The sequence below is a fragment of the Myxine glutinosa genome, chromosome 5 (genome assembly GCF_964187855.1).
Source record: "Myxine glutinosa chromosome 5, kmMyxGlut1.1, whole genome shotgun sequence".
NCBI classification, from domain to species: domain Eukaryota; kingdom Metazoa; phylum Chordata; class Myxini; order Myxiniformes; family Myxinidae; genus Myxine; species Myxine glutinosa.
In genome coordinates, this window is record NC_136265.1 from 77,601,714 (window position 1) to 77,616,150 (window position 14,437).

Consider the following 14,437-nt stretch of genomic DNA (forward strand, 5'->3'; position numbering starts at 1 on the left):
TGGCAGAGCAGGATTTTAGGACCGGTGGGCTGATGCCGTCTGGTCCAGTTGCAGAATCAGAGTCGAGGTTTGACAAAAACTTATCCACCTTGTCAGGAGAGATGGACACAGAGTCCAGGAGCAGTTGGGTTCGACTGGGAAAGGTGGGAACAGAGAGAGATGGGTTTGGGACACAAGATTTTGAGGCAAACACAGAGTTGAGGCATTTGGCTTTGTCACGTGCGGTGTTCACTGTGTAGCCATTTGAGGTAAGGGAGGGGATGGAGGGGGAACAAACACCAGAAACGGATTTGACAAGACACCACCAGGATTTGGAAGAGGGAGACAGGTTTGAGAGCTCACTCTTGAGAGTGGAGAGATATTGTTTCCTGGCTCTCCTGAGGGCAGACACGCAGTGAGTGAGTGAAAGGCCCCCAGAATCAGCTTCATCGCAAGAGATTCCAATGATTCTGCAAGCTTTCTTCCCAGGATGAGGTGATGTGAGAGGAGGAGGAGAGGAGGGGTCGTTTAGGAGGGGAAGGGGTAGTTTAGGAGGGGCGGGGCAAGGGAGGAGATTTGAAAGGGATGGGTGAGGGGGGAGTTTAGGAGGGGAAGGATGAGTTTGGATTTTAAAAAGTGTTGGACGATGAATAGAAACCGAACAATTATTGCAAAATGACTTTCTTGTGATTTTCAAGTCGGAGATCTGTTTGAAAACGTTAGATGAGGGGTGGAATGCAGGTGAGTTTTGGGAATGTAGGAAGGAAAAACTGTAATAGATTGAATTTTTATTTCAAATGAAGAGATTTGGTGAGCAAATCGAAAACAGCCTTTTAAAGAAGAAGAAGAAAAGTGTGTTATAAAATACAACAGAATATAACACTTCAGGGGAAAGTTTAAACATTTAAAAACTAAACAGTGAAAACTTTCTGGGGAAATTCCCTAAATGAGGGCATGAAGGATTCCTAAGGGGGATTGAGGAAATCCAGCACAGGTTCAGAAGAATAGAAGATTGACAGCCTGGAGAGCAGAGAGCGAAGGAACAGGCAGGTGTATAAGCAAATGTGTTAGTACGGGAGGAGAGGTCTGCTTTTTAAATTCTTCGTTAATATGTTTTTTGAAGGTTAGGTGAAAGTGGATCAGAGTGAGAAGGATAAAGTTGAAGAAGTATGGTGAGAACTGGAATTGGAAAGGTGTCGGCTGGAGAGGATTGAGTTATGGAGGAAGGAGAGAAAAAAAACGGGTGGGGCGAAACATGTGGTCGAAGAATGAACGAACACTGAAGAAAGAAATTAGACATATATTTTTTTTAATTAAGACTTTAAACAGAGGGTAAGATGTTCGGGCAAAGGGTAAGATGTGTAGGGTGAAAAAAAGACTGGAAAAAACAGTGAAAGAACGAAAGTAAATGGACCACAAACGACCGCCGAGAGGAGACAACAAAGCCTCGAGGCCTGGAAAACCAGGCCTGAAAATGCAGCGGGAACCAACCGATGATGATACACAGGTATGCATGATTCACACCAATATCTAACAAGAAACACACAGTCGGCACTCACACCATAAAATAAAAATACAGTTTTGACAAAAATACAAATGGCAAAAATTATTAACTTTGGTAGCGTGGAAAGCTTGGAAAAACACACGACCTCGCCAGCAAAACCCGGAGCGGAAGTCCCGATAGTTATATTAATATAGTTATAGTTATAATTTATAAGTTATATTAATATAAGGATAGTTATAAGTTATATTAATATAACTATTGACATAATGAAAGCAAATTGCACAAAAAGGGCAAATAAAATAGCACGTTTTTAGCAGACGTGGCACCGCCCGCAGCTCCCAATGCATGCAAGTGGGAAAGCAGGCCTTTGTTCGTCAATTGATGTCCTTTTTAAAGGAAGGAAATAAATAAAATATACTCAGGAGGAGGGAGCAGGGGGTATTCCATCTAAAATCAAAAAGGCATTTGTAATTTTAATTTTAAAAACGACATCTGCTGTGATAAAAAGACAATTACACCACTTGTGACTGTATTGCCATAGTGTCCAAACATCGTGCTTGCTTTTACGGCATTATTTCACATGTCTATATACGCCACACAGCCAGACATAACAGTGGTGAACAAATGAGCCTTTATGTAATATGTAATACTATATCGATTTCCCGCTCTCTTTTTTAAATACCAGAACTTTGATAATGTGCTTTAATTCGTCCGTGAGAGGCCATTGTTGAAAATCGCATCATATAATGCATCAAATCATTTGAAGCTCCCAATTTGAAAACGATAGCAGCTACAATGGTGATGTAAACAACGATTTGTAGGTATGAAGACCAGACATTCGATGATGTGAGTGAGGAGAGTGAAAACATAAATTTTGAGCGCGTAATTGTGCAGAAACTGTTGTGGCCTGTTCCAAGGAAAGGCGTTTTTGAGCAGGTTGAAAAAGCACAAGACCCCTGTGAGGGATAGGGTACTGACCAAAGATAAAGCCTGTTTTTGTTTAAATTAAACAAGGCCGGTAATTGTCTTCAATAAGGGTGTTTTAACACACGCAAACACCCAGTTTTCATTCGTGCACACCCTTTGAGTTGAAGAAATGTGCATGCAGAGAATGGGGCCGTTAGGTTTCATGGTTTTGGAGTTATGGAGGAGACACACACACACACACACACACACACACACACACACACACACACACGCACACACACAGAGACACACCACACTGCCTTTTATTATTATTATTATTATTATAGATAAACTCCTGATATTTATAGAGGATGTTTTTTTTTCTCTCTTCCTGGAATTTTATTTTCCTGCATGCCCTTCTCATTAAACTTTGAATTTTGATTTTAACATGTTTTATCATCAAAGGTTTCACCTTTTTAAAATATATATTGATTTCTGTTTATTCTCCAGCTTGGCAATGTGCTTTGTGATAATCAGTGGTTGGTGAAGGTCATTGACTTTGGCTTGGCCAGAATTTGCAAGCCACATGAAAAGCTTAATACCCACTGCGGAACATTTGCTTACATGGCACCCGAGATATTCAACAAGGAGATATATGAAGGTCCCCCAGCCGACGTGTGGGCACTCGGCATTCTGTCCACGCAATTATTTGTTGGACACAAATCTGATGGACGTGATCTTTTTCAAGTGAGTATTGTTCATAATGGTGTGAAGATCATTATCACATAGACATGTGACCATCATTATAACATGCAAAGTTGCCTTTTGAACATAACTGTTCGAATTGTTGTTTTGAAAACATTTTTTGTTGTTGAAAGTGTTAGGGTACTTATCGCTTGAAAGAATGGAGGAAGTGCTGTGGATAGCTTGAAATAACTTGGCAGGAGGTAACAGAATGTGAATATTGTAGTGTCGACCTTGTAGTGAGGACCTCAAGGCGACGGATGACCAAACGAGCCTTAACTCCGAGGCGTATACCCAAAAATATGGCGGTGCTATCTCTTTGGCATGCGCGGGAGAGAGATAACGAGGTCCCTACCTGAACGGACGGGTGTGACAAGGGTTTATCCGAAACCATGAACACGAAAAACAATTGAAAATGCAACACAGATGAATTTAATGAAATTAAGCAAAGAATAAAAATGAACAGTGAGGTAAATTGAATATTTACTAATGTGAGACGTTTCCACTCAGACACGAAAACAGACAGGGGAATGCAAACATAAAATAAAATAAAATCCCCCCTTTTGGCCAGTACTCAGTTCTGGTCTCGAAGAGGACTTTGCTGGGGTGAGTCAACGAGAGGACCGCACGTCGAAGCACTCGAACAATGGCGCCGGTCAATCACCAGGGCACACCGAGCTGTGCAGCATGCAGCCAAACGTCTCAGCGCTCAATCCTGGGCCAGCCAGCACAACACAGTCCCCAGCTCCCCCAAAAAGCACCAAGTCGAACAACCTCCCCTCCTCCAATGTGGCAAAGGCTCCCCAAAGCTCCGAAAATGTTCTCTTTACAAAAAGCGCACACGAGCCAGCCCCGAGAGCCAGACACAACAACGTCCACCTGCCACCAAACTCCGGACAAGAGAGAGAGAACAATGGCGATCCCTTCGCTTTTCTTCCTCCTTTCTCGATCGTTAATCTGACGTCACGCTCGCTCCAATCACCAAGCGTGATTCAATCACCCCATTGTTCCTCAACCAATCCTCATTCAGGGCCTGACCTCACGACCATTCTTGACTGCCCATCGAGAATGTTTGGGGGTGGGGCTCCCTGACTGATCGGCCAATGTGCTGGGTTTCTGTCGGGCTTGTCGGTGTGGTTGTGGCAATGTGCCGAATGCATGGCTGGCCGAGTCAATTTTATAAGAACAAAGGGAAAAATCACAGGGACAATTACACACTGGGTATAATTCTTAAGCCCTACCTAATTAGCATAGCTCCACCCCTCGTATGGAGACATATGCGATCTTACTCGGACATTCGGCCTCGTTAGATACACGAATGTTCTTCTCCGTCGCGACATTCGGGGTACGCCAATCGATACAGTTCTATCTTGACTAAGGTATTTCATTACCTACCCCCACACATGTAACAACATATATATATATATATATATATATATATATATATATATATATATATATATATATATATATATATATATATATATATATATATATGTATATATATATATATATGTATATATGTACATATATATATGTATATATGTATATATATATGTATATATGTATATATATATGTACATATATATATGTATATATGTATATGTATATATATATGTATATATGTATATATGTATATATATATATATATATATATATGTATATATGTATATATGTATATATATATATATGTATATATGTATATATATATATATATATGTACATATATATATATACATATATACATATATATATACATATATACATATATATATGTACATATATACATATATATATATATATACATATAATATATATATACATATATATATATATACATATATACATATATATATATATATACATATATACATATATACATATATATATATATATACATATATATATTATATACATATATACTTATATATATATATACATATATACATATATACATATACATATATATATATATATATATATATATATATATATATATATATATATATATATATATACATACACTCAACCCTCGGCTATCGCGAACTCAGCTATCGCGTTTCTTTGCTATTGCGGCTACCGAAAAAACTGCACAACACACGACTATCGCGCCCCAAATACGCGCTATAGTGCACCGGAAATGGTGGAAAGGGTGCTACGTCATCACCGAGCGTGGGGAAAGGGAAATCAAGAAGAGGAAGAACTTAACTTACGCTCAGAAATTCGAAATTGTGAAGTTGATAGACAATGGTGAAACAAAGCGAAGTGTTGGAAAGAAATTGGGATAAATGAGTCAACAGTGCGAGGTATTTACCAAAACCGTGATTATCGTAGAAACGTAGATAAGATTTAACATTCAACAGTGAAGCAAGGTGCTCCTTTATTAATACGGCACTGGCAAGTTACGAGGAGCAGAATCATGCCCACGTCAACACCCTCCGCCAACGCCAGATCACCGAATTCTTACGGCCAGATTCGACGTCAGAACAAGTCTAATCGGGGGGACATTAGGGTAACCGCAGGGGGGGGGGGTACAAACTGCCGTTCGAGACCTCAATCTATGATGTAAATGCTTGATAATAAGAGTTTGCCGTGAACAACCAACACACCAACCCAGTTCCAATTTAAAAACATGCTGCAAAGTCTCTCTCTTTCACACACACACACACACACACACACACACACACACACACACACACACACACACACACACACACACACACACTGCACAAAATATAGCCGACGTGCAAGTTTGGCGCCAAAGGCTTGGCCTGCGGGTGGGTGGGGGGGGGGGGGGCACAATAACTCATTTGGGTGGGCATGGCCCACGAATGCCCCCCCCCCCCATGACGCCGACCCTGCTTACGGCGTCGCAACGAGGCACAGCACTCTGTCTTTGACGAGCCCTCTGACGTTGAGCGCTTCTCTGGTGCTTCAGCTGACACAATCCTGGACAAGTTAGAGGCACGTAGTGGTGGTCAATAAGACTCCACCCAAGCCTCGGAACCTACCCAACCACCTAAGCCCCTCATCGTCCCCAAAAAGGTAAATAAAATGGTAAAAAAGTACTTTTTTTTACCATTTTATTTTTATTTACATATTGTGAATCTTGTTTTAATGTTTCTTTATATGGTAGAATCACTTGGTAAAAAAGTGGCAAAAATAGGTTAAATATGTGGTCAACTTGGGGGTCCTGGCACCAATTAGACTTATTACCATACGTTCTTCAGTTCGGCTATCGCGATTTCGGCTAACGCGCACCGAACGCAGCACCAATTAGGCGCGATAGCCGAGGGTTGAGCGTGTGTATATAATATATATATATATACATATATATATATATATATATATATATATATAGTCATGTGAAAAAGTAAGTACACCCCATGTAAAGTTTTGACTTTTTCAACATATTTCAACAATTTGCTATTTGATCTTCATTTCAACAGTATTGACAGATAAAGGTGATATAATATAACAAATATCATGAAACATTAACATTTTGTAGTCCATTGTATAATTTAGATATACATAAATGCAAATTTTGCATGTGGAAAAAGTAAGTACACCCCTACATTTATCACTACTTCAAATACCTAAAATTAGAATCAGATGCACCAGCTGAGGTGCAAATGATAAGAACATCGTTAGAGAGGATTTTGGAGGAACGTGTCGTATTTAAACCTCAGACATTTCGTTTGGTTTGCTCTTTGTTGTTGAAGTGGGACATCAACTCATCCTGGGAATTCTTCCAAAGTAAATTGCTCTCTCATGCACAGATTTATCCCATCTCGTCTTCAGTTGTCATACCCTTCCTCCCGTCCATGGTACACGGAATCTTGTGGTGAGGCTATTGCCCAGAAACAACTTGCTTTCGTCTCCTGGAAAGCAAATCCAATGGAAGGAAATCTCATTTCCTTTCACAAAGCCCGAAACAAGTGTGTGTCCACCCTTAGGAGAGCCAGGAAACAATATCTCTCCGTTCTCAGGACCGAACTCTCTTATCTGTCTCCCTCTTCCAAATCCTAGTGGCGTCTGGTCAAATCTGTTTCTGGTGTTTGTTCCCCCTCCATCCCCTCCCTCACCTCAAATGGCCAAACGGCTGACTCCGCACGTGAAAAAGCTGAATGCCTCAATTCTGTGTTTGCCTCGAAATATTGTGTCCCAAACCCATCCCTCTCTGTACCCACCGTACCCAGTCGTACCCAGCTGCTCCTGGACTCTGTGTCCTTTCCTCCTGACAAGGTGGAAAAGTTTCTGTCAACCCTCGACTCGGATTCTGCAACTGGACCTGACGGCATCAGCCCACGGGTCCTAAAATCCTGTTCTTCCGCTCTTTCACTCCCTCTCTCTGTTCTCTTCACCCTCTCTTTTGCTCAAGGTCATCTTCCATCTGCTTGGAAATCTGCCAACATCACCGCTTTGCACAAAAAAGGTGCAAAAACAGATCCCAGCAACTACAGACCAATCAGCCTTCTCCGAATTATCAGCAAAGTCATGGAATCCATCATTGCTTCAGATATGAAATCTTTCCTCTTCTCCAATGGCTTGATCTCTGATCATCAATTTGGTTTCAGACCTGGACACTCTACTCTGGACATGCTGCTTCTGCTTTCTCAAAAATGGATGGAGGTCCTCAATGCCAAACAGGAAATTAGAGCAGTCTCCCTTGACATATCACGTGCCTTCGATACAGTCTGGCACCCCGCTCTGCTCACCAAACTCTCCTCTTTTGGTATCCATGGAAATCTCGACGCATGGCTGGCGGACTTCCTCTCTAGTCGTAGTCAACGTGTGGCCCTGAATGGATTTCTCTCATCTCCTCTTCCTGTTCAGGCTGGAGTTCCCCAAGGCAGTGTTCTGGGCCCTGTGCTTTTTCTGGTCTTCATCAATGATCTCTCTGACTCTCTTGAAAATCCTCTCTATCTCTTTGCTGATGACTCTACACTCTCTGTCGCTCCATTCTTCATCCCTCAGATCGGCAGTCTGCAGCCTCCTCACTCTCTGCAGACCTGGACAAAATCACAGACTGGGCAAACAAGTGGAACATGTCTTTCAATCCTGACAAATCTCACACTCTTACGATGTCTCTCCGAAAAGACCGACTGGACAACCCTCCCATCCACTTTCTGAATAATCCTCTCCAAGAAGTTCTGTCACTCAAGCTTTTGGGTCTCACTATCTGCCATGATCTTTCCTGGGAAAACCACATTTCAAATCTGGCCTCCAAAGCCAGTCGCCGACTGGGCATCCTCCGTCGTGCGAAGTCCTTTCTTGGCACACCTGAGCTCCTCACCACATACAAGGCTTTCATCCGCAGCTCAATGGAATACTGCTCTCTCCTCTGGGCTGGTGCTCCTGCCTCACACCTAGCTCGTCTTCACGCTGTTGAAACCAAAGCATTCAGAATCATTGGAATCTCCCACGATGAAGCTAACTCCAAGGGCCTCTCACTCACTCACCGCAGGCAGGTTGGTGGTCTTTCCATCTTCTACCGACTCCTCTCTGGCCTTGCCCCCCCCAGCTCTCTCTGGGCTCTGTCCCACAAATATTCCTACAGGTCGCACAAGATCTGCCTGCAACCCTCTTATGGTTAAACTGCCAAAATCAAGACTCTCTGCTCACCTTCACTCCTTCATTCCTCTTTTCTCCCGCCTCTGGAACAAACTCCCTCACTCTCTTCAATCCCACTCCACCCTCCAGGTCTTTAACACAGCTGTTCACCACCATCTCTTATCTTCCCCCATCCAAAACCTTGATCTTTTCTACCCCCGCTAATTTCACCCCAGTTCCACTTTTTTGAAGTGCCAACTTCTGTCCTGGAAGTCCTTGGTGTCCTTGTGTTTTATACTTCTCCTCCCCCCCCCCACCCCCCGCTTCCCCACGCCTCCTCCCCTCAAGCCCTCTCCCTTCCACACATCTCCCTGCTCTCAAATGTTGTGTTTGTGTGCTTCCCCTTCTCTCCCCATCTTGTCTTCCGCTCCCTCTTTTTATGTATTTTGTTTGTCTGGTAGATTTGTTTGTGAAGTAAATGTTAGCTCTTTCACGAGCCTCGATTCAGTATACAAAAAAAAAGAAAAAAAAAGTGTGCGGCGTCCCCATGCCTAGATCAAAAGACCTCTCTGAGGCCTTCAAATAGAAGGTTATAGATGCCTACGAGTCTGGGAAAGAATTTAAAAAGATCTCCAAACAATCTGAAATCAATCATTCAACTGTCCGGAAGATTATCTACAAGTGGAGAAGATTCCAAACAACTGCCAACTTGTTCAGGCCAGGCTGCCCCAGCAAGTTCAGCCCAAGAGCAGACCGCAAGATGCTGAAAGAAGTCTCAAAGAACCCCAGAATGCCATCATGGGACCTACAGGTAGCTCTTGCCACTGTTGATGTCAAAGTGCACGAGTCTACCATGAGAAAGAGGCTGCACAAATTTGATCTACATGGGAGGTGTGCGAGGAGGAAACCTTTTGCGGCAAGCCTAAAGTTTGCCAATGAACACCTCGGCAAAGACCAGCACTTCTGGAACAATGTGCTCTGGACAGATGAGTCAAAGGAAGAGCTATTTGGCCACAATACCAGAAGACATGTTTGGCGAAAACCAAAGACAGCATTTGACCACAATAACCTGATACCAACTGTAAAGCATGGTGGTGGAAATATTATGGTTTGGGGCAGCTTTGCTGCATCAGTGCCTGGGCAGCTCACCATCATACAATCCACGATGAATTCTTCATTGTACCAGAGGATGCTTGGGGATAATGTGAGGCCATCTGTCGGAAAATTGAAGTTCAACCGAAGGTGGACCTTGCAACATGACAATGACCCTAAACATACCAGTAAATCCACCAAGGAATGGCTGAAAAGAAAGAAATGGAGGGTTCTGGAATGGCCAAGTCAAATCCCGGATCTAAATCCCATCGAGATGTTGTGGGGGGGGGGGGGGTTTGAAACGGGTTGTGCACGCAGGAAACCCTTCAAACATCACACAGCTGAAAGAATTCTGAATGGAGGAGTGGGCAAAAATTTCTCCCAGTCGATGTCAGAGACTGGTAGACAGTTATAAGAAACGCCTACTTGAGGTTGTTTCTGCCAAAGGGGGCAATACCACCTATTAGAGCCAAGGGTGTACTTACTTTTTCCACAGAAGGAAATGGCATCTCTGTTAATTTTTTGTTGAATAAATTATTGCAAAGTCAATTTTTTGCATTGTTTTTTGTTCAATTAGATCACCTTTATCTATAGATACTCTTTTAAATGAAGATCAAATATTGATACGTCCACATATGTTAAAAAGATTTTTAAAAACATTTAATGGGGTGAACTTACTTTTTCACGTGACTGTAGGTATTGAAACCACAAAGGCAGAACTCGTAACATGTTTTTCCCAAATTTAGTGAGCCTCCAAGGTAGGCTCCACCTTTAGAACCACATAGGCAGAACTCATAACATGTTTTTCCCAAATTTAGTGAGCCTCCAAGGTAGGCTCCACATAGGCAGAACTCATAACATGTTTTTCCCAAATTTAGTGAGCCTCCAAGGTAGGCTCCACATAGGCAGAACTCATAACATGTTTTTCCCAAATTTAGTGAGCCTCCAAGGTAGGCTCCACATTTAGAACCACATAGGCAGAACTCATAATGTTTTTCTCATCGACGCAGTTTGACTTCCCTATTTTTTGGGGACAAGGGGTTAATGTTAATAATGGGTAGCGAGGTCTGACTTCGAAAATTAGTGTTTGTTCGTGTGGTTACAGTGTACGTGAAATCACAAATACAGTTTACGTTCATTATCGTTACTCACGTTTAAATACGGGGTTTTTATCTTAATTGTAAACGACTGAAAAAATTAAGGGTGGGTCGTTGCTCATTGATTTTACCCCAAGTTGTGGTAAAAGCAGTATTTTCATTTTGTATCTCAGATACAATTTCCTGTGAGAGAAAATAACAATGTATTAATTTAATACAATATTATTATATGTATAAATCAAACTCTGTAAATATTATAAGAAACTCTTACCTCCATTGATAAGAGGTTTGAATCCAGTTCATCAATTTGAAGGATTAGTTCCACACATGTAGTAGGAGTCCAAGGAACTCCAAAGTCATCCCACTCAAGCTCAGCACAGTTGTCTATTCTCAATAAAAGAAAAAATGTTTAAATTTAGCCTGTACTTCAATATAAGAATGGTGAGTGTGGTTTCCTTTGGAACTTTCCGGGCAAGCCTGGGCAAGCCTGAACTACAAATTATGTAATAGTGGGTGGGGTGTATAAAAGTGGGCGGGGGCTTTGAAGAAGTGGGAGGGGCTTATGAAAAGTGGGCGGTGCTTAGAAAAAATTTGATATGTGGCTCAGGAGGGACTCAGACGAGATCATTAAGAGAGGTTTATCATTTGATCTCTGCTCAACAAATATACTTGTACCAAGAACCAAGTTCGAACATCTTGTTTGCCAATATTCTATATGGTGCTGGGTGCGATAAGAAAATTAAGCCATTCCCCAAAATAAAACAGATATTCATTGGTTCTCTATATGAGTATAATGAAGTTATTGTTCAGATGGGGGTGGGAGGAAAGGGGGAGAAAAGGGGCTCAATTTGTTGAGAGAGGGGGTGTGAGTCAAATAGTTTTTCCCCTTTTTCCCTTTGACTTCAATGTTAAATTTAAGGTGAGCGAGAATCTGCTTTTTCCTTCTACTGATCTGATGTCGAAAAAAATGTCGTGCATCTGTAAGTCATCATTCATTATCTGTGTGCCAAGTTTGAACAACATTGGTAAATGCATCTCCGAGAGAAGGTTGAGGACATGTTCAACATCGGGATTTTTTACAACTAAAATGGCTGCCAGTCGGCCATCTCTGATTGCATCTCGAAACAAAATGATGTGCAAATGTATTCCATCAGGTATTGTCTTTCTGCCAAGTATGAACAAAATCGGTCCATACATCTCCGACATATGGTTGCGGATTGACGGATGAGATGCAATCCCAAAGCCTCCCGTTTCAGACCAAGTCCAACAGGGGCCAGAAAAACGCTTCTGCACACTGGCCTTGAGGCTCGGTTTGCAAGCCCCCATTTACAATTCCAATGGAGGAGACATAATTACTCTTTTATGGAAAATGTTTTTCGAGTTTGTTTTTATCCTCATAAATAGACCCGAGTGAACACAACAAAAAATGAATGTATGATCGTTTTAAGGCCATTTTCCCAGCTCGAGCAGGGTCCAGCCTTGCGGGCCCCATGACAATCATGGTTCCCTGTGTGAGGCAATGTTTTTATGGCCGGATGCCCTTCCTGACACCAAACCTTAATCACCTCTTACAATGCAAAGGGATACGGTGTACCTATTCTAAATCGGGGTACACACCAGGATCATTCATCCCAGCAAGCTGGTACTCAATTTGCCGACCTCAGAAGGATGACAGGCTGAGTCAACCACCCTGGCGTTAATTCAGAGATCGACCGGGATTACAAACTCAGGATCCAAGGATCCCCAAGCCTGCACCCTAACCGCTAAGCCAACACCAGTGAACACACATTAGTGTTAAAATATTGGCCTTTGAAACCTAACCTTATGAAGGACAGATATCTGGACAAACAAACACACAAACTTTGGTATGACTCGAACTGGTCCAAACCGGATGGGTGTTTTTTTAGGATACACCATCACCTTATTGGATGGCCGTTGGCTCCCTAAAAGTGCTCATCTGCCCTTTGTCAGGTGTTGTTTTTGGTCCTGCCAGGGCGTCACAGTTACCCTCCCCATTAACAAAGCCAGTGAGGGGTGTCGGTTTCGTCGCCGACAACCTGACCATGCGGCAGGTAGCACTGAGTTACATGTTACCTGCAGCAGTCCCAAAAGACTGACTTGATTTGAATTTGTAGACAACAGTGGATTAAGTTTGTGGAGAGAAACTGCACAGGAGATTGACAGTGCCGAGAGTGATAGGGTGTGCTCAGGGTGTGATAAGTGAGGTAGGAGGGTCTGCCTGTGTGGTGTGAAGGTGCGGTGAGTGAAGAGAGTGCTGAGGGATATATTTTGTTTTAGTATTTCTGGTGGTTTGGTGCGGGATGGTGTTGCTTGACTTGTTCAGCACATGCCATTTTGGACACATGGCTCATGGCGATGCTTTTGATGTTAAGATCTGTTCGTTTGATGAGTGGACGTTCTGCTGTATATTCTGGTTTGGACACGTGATCTATTTCCTTCTCCACTATGGAATGAAACAAGCGATTGTTTCATCATTCACGTGTACCCTCTTTTGTAATTACTGTTCGTTACGTTTCATTTTTACTGCGAAATATTTGAGTTTTCACAAATTTATTAAATAAACCAATCGACTTCATATTCATTGTTGAGTGAAGAGGGTTTGTTTTTCGGTTAACAAAGAAAACTTCTGTATTTCATCGCATATTTTATTTCATGAATGAAAATGTATTTTATTCGTTCAGAGTGAAGTCTTGGTTATTGCATCAGAGATTGATTGTTTGGAAGATGCTTATGCTTATTGTGTAAATGCGAGTACAGTATTTGAGTGCGATGATGCTTTTGGATTCTGTCACGAATACATTTGTTTTGCTGCTTCACAGGTAGATTTCAGCAATAAGTTAGTGCTCAGGCCACCACCAGGTGCAGACAAAGAATTGACTTCGCTTCTAACCGGGATGCTTCGTGAGAATCCCAAAAAAAGACTCACTATGAAGGTGAGGGTTTGATACCGTTTTAGACTATTTGATTTGCATGAACAAGTATGTTCACACATGCTGGGGTTGCTGACCTCCTGTGACTGTGGAGCACAATACTGTTGTTCACTTGTGAAGGTGTTTCCTGTTCGTGTTTATATTTGATTCCAACACATTGTTTTGCAGAATATTTCAAAGCACCCGTGGTTGAAACAAAAAATCTCTCGTTTTACAAATTTGTCAGGTAAGCAACCACCCTTTTGCACTCTTTTAATATCTTCTGTTCGTATTGTTTCTCTGCAAGATGGAAGAGGAAATGATGTATAATGGAAGAGCATGTAAGTGCAAATGATAGAGAGCATGAACTGACAATAGGGCAGCAGGGAAAGTAATGGACAAAATAAACATAAACTTCCAGTTCTGGGTCTGAGTGCACTAGACTTTGATCCTCTTTCCAGTTTATCAAAGCTAAGTTTTCAAAGCAGATCCATTGTGCCCTCTACAGCGCCTACATATAATATATTATTGATCTACATATAATACCCCATAATGTCAAACTGGAATTTCTTTTTCGAAATTTTTACATATTAATTAAAAATGAAAAGCTGAAATGCCTTGAGTAAATAAGT

The 14,437-nt window shown here is 41.9% G+C and overlaps 1 long non-coding RNA gene across 1 annotated transcript; it reads left to right on the forward strand.

Moving 5' to 3' along the window:
• The first annotated feature begins 3,111 nt into the window (after positions 1 to 3,111).
• Positions 3,112 to 14,030, forward strand: LOC137413694 (uncharacterized). The gene is made up of 3 exons (XR_013623355.1): positions 3,112 to 3,136; positions 13,716 to 13,829; positions 13,995 to 14,030. It is a non-coding gene; the product is annotated as an uncharacterized LOC137413694 (long non-coding RNA).
• Positions 14,031 to 14,437: the final 407 nt, after the last annotated feature.